Source organism: Herpailurus yagouaroundi, unplaced genomic scaffold (genome assembly GCF_014898765.1).
Source record: "Herpailurus yagouaroundi ecotype Mexico unplaced genomic scaffold, PumYag 165, whole genome shotgun sequence".
NCBI lineage: Eukaryota > Metazoa > Chordata > Mammalia > Carnivora > Felidae > Herpailurus > Herpailurus yagouaroundi.
In genome coordinates, this window is record NW_024412406.1 from 13823187 (window position 1) to 13832351 (window position 9165).

At 37.5% G+C, this 9165-nt stretch overlaps 1 protein-coding gene across 2 annotated transcripts in view; it reads right to left on the reverse strand.

Moving 5' to 3' along the window:
* Positions 1 to 9165, reverse strand: part of XKR9 (XK related 9) — a 36961-nt gene that overhangs the window by 9993 nt on the left and 17803 nt on the right. Inside the window, exon 1 of one of the 2 annotated variants that reach the window (XM_040487628.1) lies at positions 1938 to 2142. The exons of the other annotated variant lie outside the window; for it this stretch is intronic. The gene's annotated coding sequence lies outside the window, so the exon portion shown is untranslated. Of the gene's footprint in view, positions 1 to 1937; positions 2143 to 9165 lie in introns of those variants that run through there. 2 annotated transcript variants of the gene reach the window in all.

Sequence of the window (9165 nt, forward strand, 5' to 3'; positions counted from 1 at the left end):
GTAATTTCTCAAAGACTTTTAAAACATTCTTGCTCAAGCTCTTCTTTTTAAAGAATTTTAAAATGAACATGATTTTTCACCATGCAAGTAAAACTAATAACAAAACATCGAGACACTTATTTAGAAGAAATCTGGAGCTAGCAACAAGGCAACCAGGATTCTAGCCCAAAGCTTATCAAAACTCTTTAACTATTCCTCAGTTTCCTCATATATAAAATAAGGGCAGTGATATATACCTTCTTTCAACCTGCCTCTTCTGTCAATTTTTCCCATTTCAGTAAATGGTACCAACATTTACCATGCTGCTCAGACCAAAAACACGGAAATAATTTCTAACTCCTTTCTTTTTCTCACAACCTAAAAAAATTCCTCACCATGTTCTCTTGGTTCTTGGTTCTAACTTCAAATATATCCAAATCTAAACACATCATCACTTCCACCGCTTCAATCCTAGTTTAAGCAGCCAACATCTCCAGTCTATATTACCTCAATAGTTTCATAACTGGGCTCTCTGATTCTATTGCTCCCAATGCATTCTATTCCATAGATAGCATCTAGGTTGAACCTGTTAAACATAGTTCTGATGTCACTCTGCTCAAAATGTTCCAATGATTTCCATCAAACTTAGAAAAAAAAACAAAGTCTTACCACTTTTTACATAGCCCTTCATAATCTGCCTCACATGCATTACTCCCACTACCTTTCCATCATATTTTTCTCATACTTTTGGTATTCTCTTCTTGCTATTTTTTCCAATTTAAAGGCTTTATCTTTGCTACCTGCCTCTGCCTGGAACTCTTCTGGGTAAGATGTGGCAGACACTGCTCCAGGAAGTTCTACACACGTGTGGCACCATCTCCTGTGAACACCCATGGGAGGTCATGCCCGATCTCTACTTCTACAGAGATCTTGAGGAAACTGGAAAAAAGAAGCAGGCTACTGCTGAAAAGGATGTGACCAAAGAGAAATTTTAGGGTGAATGGACTGCTCCAGCTCCTGAGTTCACTGCCACTCAACCTGAAGTCGCAAAATGGTCTCAAAATCTCAGGTGCTCTCAGTGAGGTCAGAGAGGTCTTTTCCTGCTTTCTCCTCTAGGGTTTTGATGGTTTCCTGTCTCACATTCAAGTCCTTTATCCATTTTGAGTTAATTTTTGTGAATGGTGTAAGAAAGTGGTCTAGTTTCAACCTTCTGCATGTTGCTGTCCAGTTCTCCCAGCACCATTTGTTAAAGAGACTGTCTTTTTTCTATTGGATGTTCTTTCCTGCTTTGTCAAAGATTAGTTGGCCATACTTTTTTTTTTTAATTTTTTTTTTCAACGTTTATTTATTTTTGGGACAGAGAGAGACAGAGCATGAACGGGGGAGGGGCAGAGAGAGAGGGAGACACAGAATCGGAAACAGGCTCCAGGCTGTGAGCCATCAGCCCAGAGCCCGACGCGGGGCTCGAACTCACAGACCGCGAGATTGTGACCTGGCTGAAGTCGGACGCTTAACCGACTGCGCCACCCAGGCGCCCCAGTTGGCCATACTTTTGTGGGTCTAGTTCTGGGGTTTCTATTCTATTCCATTGATCTATGTAGACACTCTTTTTTAATAAATTTTTTTAGTGTTTATTTTTGAGAGAGAAAGAGAGAGAGAGAGAGAGACATAGTACAAGCAGGGGAGGGGCAGAGAGAGAGGGTGACACAGAATCTGAAGCAGGCTCCAGGCTCTGAGCTGTCAGCACAGAGCCCGACACGGGGCTCAAACTCACAAGCCATGACATCATGACCTGAGCCGAAGTCAGACGCTTAACTGACTGAGCCACACAGCCACCCCACAATAGACACTCTTTAAACATAAATATACAGATAGTTTGAAAGAAAATTAGAAAAAAGTAGTTGGTAGGGTTATATTAATATCTCAAACAAAAGAGACCTCAGATCAAGGATTATTACCAGGGAAAAAGAGGGTCATGTCAAAACGATGTAAGAATAAATTCTTCATGAAGACATCTGTGTGTACCTAATATTGGAGCTTTAAATACCTGAAGCAAAAATTATCAAAAATAAAGGTAGAAAAAGACAAATTCATAATCTTAGTTGAGGATTTTAACATGCATCTCTCAGTAACTGAAAGAAAAAGGCCAAAAGAAAAAATCAATAAGCATACTGAAGATTTTAATAACACTATCAGCCTAAACGCCCTAATTTACATGCATAGAACACTGCACCCAACGATAGCAAATTATAAATTCGTTTCAAATGCACATGGACTATTCACCAAGTTAGACTATATGCTGAGCCTTAGAAGAAGTCTCAATAAATTTGAGAAGGCTGAATCATACAAAGTATGATTAAATGAGAGATCATCAACAATAAAATATCTAGGAAAATCCCCAAATATTTAGAGTTTGAGGTAAAAGATCCAGATCCTAAAGTTTCATAAATATTGCAACCTAGGAAATTTGAACATTACTAAAGGACATGTCTCTAAAGAGTTTCAGGTAGAAAATAAATAAGAAAGAGGGTTCAACTATTTAATGCCCATTTGAGAAACTCTATAAAGAAGGGTGTAGGGATCTGTGGGAAGGAAGAGACTCATCACCCACTGTATTCTGTTTTATACAATTTGAACTTTTTTTTACAATGTATTCAAAAGGAGCAAAAATAAATTCCATATTTTAAATAATTCAAATGTCTTTCTTGTATCTATCAAAGGGAAGTCTCCTTTGAAAAAGAAAAAGGTTTTATCACAAATCATACATAAAATGGAAATGCGAAAGGGTCATCTAATTTATATTCTGTAAAGTGAAACATTTTTTTCCACAGACCCCTGAGCAGTAACAGCATACTTACTAACAACAGGCACTTATATCTAATAAATAATTCATGTTGATATTCCTTGTCTTTCATCTACCAACACAAACCCAATTTAGCTACCCTATAAAGAGAAATGAATCCATAATTCAGTATGTCTCAATTTTTTTCTCTACTTAGTCTGGACAAACCCCGGGATAATTTGCCCATTTTTACTGTTTTAATTTTTGCTTATTTCTATTTGTCTCAGTATTCTGCCACTTCTTACACTAACTAAAACACAAAGAAAAAGAAAGACAAAAAGAAGGAAGAGTTTTTATCTAGCTGGCAGGCATTTTTCACTAAGAGCCAATCTAATTCAACTTTTTCTTTTCTTCTTTTGTTTAATTCTTTGAGCAGGCAAAATACATAATTCAAAAATCAAAAAATACAAAAAGTTATTCACTGAAAAAACTTCTTCCCACTCCTCTGGCCCAACTACCCAGTTTTTACCCTCCCCTATGACCACAAGAATTCACTGTTACTGGTTTCAGGCATACCTTTCTAGAGTTTGTTAATGTGTATGCAAACAAAAACAAGCATATAAGCCTTTCACCACCTTCTTTTACACAGATTGTATCATATCATACTTACTGCCTGCACCTTGTCTTTTCACTTAAAAATATATCTTAGAGGCACCTGGGTGGCTCAGTAGGTTGAGCATCCAACTTTGGCTCAGGTCATGAACTCATAGGTCATGGGTTTGAGCCTCGCGTCGGGCTCTGTGATAATGGCTTGAAGCCTGGAGCCTGCTTCAGATTCTGTGTCTCCCTCTCTTTCTGCCCCTCCCCTGCTCTCTCTCTCTCTCTCTCTCTCTCTAACTCTCTCTCTCAAAAATAAATAAACATCAAAAAAATTAAAAAATATATATATATATACATATACACATACACACATGTATATCTTAGATAGCCTTCAACAAATGGTGCTGGGAAAACTGGACAGCAACATGCAAAATAATGAAACTGGACCACTTTGATACACCACACACAAAAATAAATTCAAAATGGATGAAAGACCTAAATGTGAGACCAGAAACCGTCAAAATTCTAGGTGGTAACCTCTTTGACATCAGCCATAGCAACTTCTTTCTAGATATGTCTCCATAGGCAAGGGAAACAAAAGCAAAAATAAACTATTGAGACCTCATTAAAAAAAAAGCTTCTGCACAGTGAAGAAACCAATCAACAAAACTAAAAGGCAACCTACAGAATGGGAGAAGATATTTGCAAATGACATATCTGATAAAGGGTTAGTAACCAAAACATATAAAGAACTTATCAAAATCAACATGTCAAAAAACAAATAATCCAGTTAAAAAATGGGCATGGGGCGCCTGGGTGGCGCAGTCGGTTAAGCGTCCGACTTTAGCCAGGTCACGATCTCGCGGTCCGTGAGTTCGAGCCCCACGTCGGGCTCTGGGCTGATGGCTCAGAGCCTGGAGCCTGTTTCCGATTCTGTGTCTCCCTCTCTCTCTGCCCCTCGCCCGTTCATGCTCTGTCTCTCTCTGTCCCAAAAATAAATAAACGTTGAAAAAAAAAACATTTAAAAAAAAAAAATAAAAAATGGGCAGAAGACATGAAAAAAACATTTTTTCCAAAGAAAATGTACAGATGGCTAACAGACACATGAAAAGATGCTCCACATCACTCATCATCAGGAAAATACAAATCAAAACCACAATGAGATACCACCTCACACCTGTCAGAATGGCTCACATTAACAACTCAGGCAACAACAGATGTTGGTGAGGATGCAGAGAAGAGGATCTCTTTTGCACTGCTGGTGGGAAGGCAAACTGGTGCGGCCACTCTGGAAAACAGTATGGAGGTTCCTCAAAAAGTTAAAAATGGAACTACCCTATGATCCATTAGTTGCACTACTAGGTATTTACCCAAATGATACAAAATACTGATTTGAAGGGATACATGCACCCCAATGTTTATAGCAGCATTATTAACAACAGCCAAACAATGGAAAGAGCCCAAAGGTCCACTGACTGATGAATGGATAAAAAAAAATGTGGTGTGTGTCTGGGGTGCGACACACACAGACACACACACACACAATGGGATATAACAAAGCCACAAAAACAATGAAAACTTGCCATTTGCAATGACATGAATGGAGAGGATTACGCTTACCTAGAGAGTATTATGCTAAGTGAAATGAGTTAGAGAAGGACAAATATCTTATGATTTCGCTCATGTAGAATTTAAAAAACAAAACAAACATATGAGGGGAAAAAAAGAGACGCAAACCAAGAAACAAACTATTAACTATAGGGAACAAACTGATGGTTACTGGAGGCAAGGTGGGGGGGGGGGCATGGGTTAAATAGGTAATGGGTATTAAGGAGGGCACTTGTAATGAGCACCAAGTGATGTAGGTGAGTGATTAGTCACTAAATTCTACACCTGAAACTAGTATTACACTGTATGTTAACTAGATGGAATTTAAATAAACACTCAGAAAAAATACATCTTGGAGATCTTTTCATCTCAGTACATAAAGTACTTAATATTCTTTGTAATAGCTATGAAATACCCCATTGCCTTGGATATACCATAAACTCTCCCAACAGACATTTATTGAAACTGTTTCTATCATTCGCCTTTTACAAAAAAAAAAAAAAAAAAAGCTATGACTGAAAATTGTGTTCATATGTGTCATTTTACATGTATGCAGGTATGATAAATTCCCAGAAGAGGAACGTCTGGCCAAAAGGTATATATATACATTTGAAATATAATCAAATTGCCTTCACAGGGATTGTACCAATCCATCCTCCCATCAACGAAATATGAGAGTACCTGTTTTCCCATGCCTTTCCTACAGAGTATATTATCACTTGGATTTTTGCCAATCTGGTAAATGACAAACATCTCAGTGAACTTTTAGTTGGCATTTTCTAAATTATGAACAAGGCACAGCACCTTTCACATAATTTAAGAGCCACCTGCATTTCCTTTTTTTATGAAGTATCTTATTCTTTTCGCATTTTTCTATTGGAAATTCCCATTTTATACAGGCAACATAATGGCAATAAATTCATATCTTTCAGTACTCACTCTAAATGTCAATGGACTAAATGCCCCAATCAAAAGACACAGGATAACAGAATGTATAAGAAAACAAGATCCATCTATATGCTGTTTATAAGAGACCCATTTTAAACCTAAACAAACCTGCAGATTCAATGTTAGGGGATGGAGAACCATCTATCATGCTAATGGTTGCCAAAAGAAAGCTGGAGTAGCAACACTTATATCAGACAACCTAGATTTTTTTTTTTTAATTTTTTTTTTCAACGTTTTTTATTTATTTATTTTGGGGACAGAGAGAGACAGAGCATGAACGGGGGAGGGGCAGAGAGAGAGGGAGACACAGAATCGGAAACAGGGTCCAGGCTCTGAGCCATCAGCCCAGAGCCTGACGCGGGGCTCGAACTCACGGACCGCGAGATCGTGACCTGGCTGAAGTCGGACGCTCAACCGACTGCGCCACCCAGGCGCCCCCAACCTAGATTTTTAAATAAATATTGTAACAAGAGATGAAAAAGGGCATTATATCATAATTAAGGGGTCTATCAAGAGGATCTAAAAACTGTAAACATTTATGCTCCAAACATGAAAGCTCCCAAATATATAAATCAATTAATCACAAACATACAGAAACTCATTAATAATACTATAATAGTAGGGAAATTCAACACCCTACTCACAGTAATGGACAGATCATCTAAACAGAAAATCAACAAGGAAACAATGGCTTTGAATGACTGGACTGGATGGATTTAACAGATATATACAGAACATTTCATCCTAAAGCAGAATACATAGTCTTCTCCAGTGCACATGGAACATTTTCCAGAACAGATCATATACTAGGACACAAATCAGCCCTCAAAAGTACAAAAAGATCAAGATCATACTGTGCAAATTTTTAGACCACAATGCTATGAAACTCAAAATCAACCACAAGAAAAAATCTGGAAAGATAACAAATACTTGGAGACTAAAGAACATCCTACTAAAGAATGAATGGGCTAAGACGTTAAACAGGAAATTAAAAGTACATGGAAGCCAATGAATATGATAACACCACATCCCAAAACCTCAGGGACACAGCAAAGGCAGTCATAAGAGGGAAGTGTATAGCAATCCAGGCCCTCCTAAAGAAGGAAGAATGATCTCACACACACAACCTAACCTTACACCTTAAAGAGCTGGAAAAAGAACAGCAAATAAACCCCAAAACCAACAGAAGACAGGAAATACTAAAGATTAGAGCAGAAATTGATGCTAGTGAAACCAAAAAAGCAGTAGAACAGATTAATGAAACCAGGAGCTGGTTCTTTGAAAGAACTAACAAAATTGATAAACCCCTAGCCAGTTTGATCAAAAAAAAAAAAAAAAAAGGGAAATGACCCAAATAAATAAAATAAAAAATGAAAGAGGAGAGATCACAACCAACACTGCAGAAACACAATAAGAGAATATTAAGAGCAATTATATGCCAATAAATTGAGCAATCTGGAAGAAATGGACAAATTCCTAGAAACATATATATTACCAAAACTGAAACAGGAAGAAATAGAGAATTTGAACAGACCAATAATCAGTAAAGAAACTGAATTAGTAATCAAAATCTCCCAAAAAACAAGAGTCCAGGGCTGGATGGCTTTCCACAGGAATTCTACCAAACATTTAAACAAGAGTTAACTCCTATTCTTTTGAAGCTCTTCCAAAAAATAATGGAAGGAATATAATAATGGAAGGATAATAATGGAAGGAAAACTTCCAAACTCATTCTACGAGGCCAGCATTAACTTAGTCCCAAAACCAGACAAAGACCCCACTGAAAAGGAGAACTACAGACCAATTTCCCTGATGAACATGGATGCAAAAATTCCCAACAAGACACTAGCCAACCAGATCCTACAATGTATTAAAAGAATTATTCACCATGATCAAGTGGGATTTATAGCTGGGATGCAGGGCTGATTCAATACCCACAAAACAATCAATATGATACATCACATCAATAAAATAAAGGACATGTACCACATGATCCTCTCAATAGATGCAGAGAAAGCACTTGACAAAATACAGCATCCTTTCCTAATAAAAACCCTCAAGAAAGTAGGGATAAAATTATCATACTTCAAGATCATGAAACTCATATAGGAAAAACCCACCGCTAATATCATCTTCAATGGGGAAAAACTGAGAGCCTTTCCCTTGAGGTCAGGAACATAACAGGGATGTCAACTCTTGCCACTGTTATTCAACATAGTATTGGAAGTCCTAGCCTCAGCAATCAGACAACACAAAGGAATAAAAGTCATCAAAAACGACAAGGAGGAAGTCAAACTTTCACTCTTTGCAGACGACATGAAACCCTATGTGGAAAACCCAAAAGATTCCACCAAAAAACTGCTAGAACTGATGCATGAATTCAGCAAAGTTGCAGGATATAAAATCAATGCACAGAAATTGATTGCATTTCTATACACCAATAATGAAGCAGCAGAAAGGGAAATCAAGGAATTGATCCCATTTACAATTGCACCAAAAACCATAAAATACCGAGGAATAAACCTAACCAAAAAGGTGAAAAACCTATAAATTGAAAACTATAGAAAGCTTATGAAAGAAACTGAAGAGGACACAAAAAAAATGGAAAAAGATTCCATGCTCCTGGATAGGAAGAGCAAATATCGTTATAATGTCGATACTACCCAAAGCAATCTACATATTCAATGCAATCCCTATCAAAATAACACCAGCATTCTTCACATTCTTCACAGAGCTAGAACAATCCTGAAATTTGTATGGAAACACAAAAGACCTTGAATAGCCAAAGCAATCCTGAAAAAGAAAATCAAAGCTGGAGGCATCATAATTCCATACATCAAGCTTATCACAAAGCTGTAGTCATCAAGATAGTATGGTACTGGCACAAAAACAGACACTCAGATCAATGGAACAGAACAGAGAACCCAGAAATGGGCCCACAAACATATGGCCAACTAATCTTTGACAAAGGAGGAAAGATTATCCAATGGAATAAAGACAGTCTCTTCAGTAAGTGGTGCTGGGAAAACTGGACAGCAACATGCAGAAAAATGAACCCTGACCACTTTCTTACACCATACACAAAAATAAACTCAAATGGATGAAAGACCTAAATGTAAGACAGGAAGCCATCAAAATCCTCAAGGAGAAAGCAGGCAAAAACCTCTTTGACCTCAGCCACAGCAACTTCTTACTCAACACGTCTCCAGAGGCAAGGGAAACAAAAGCAAAAATGAACTACTTGGACC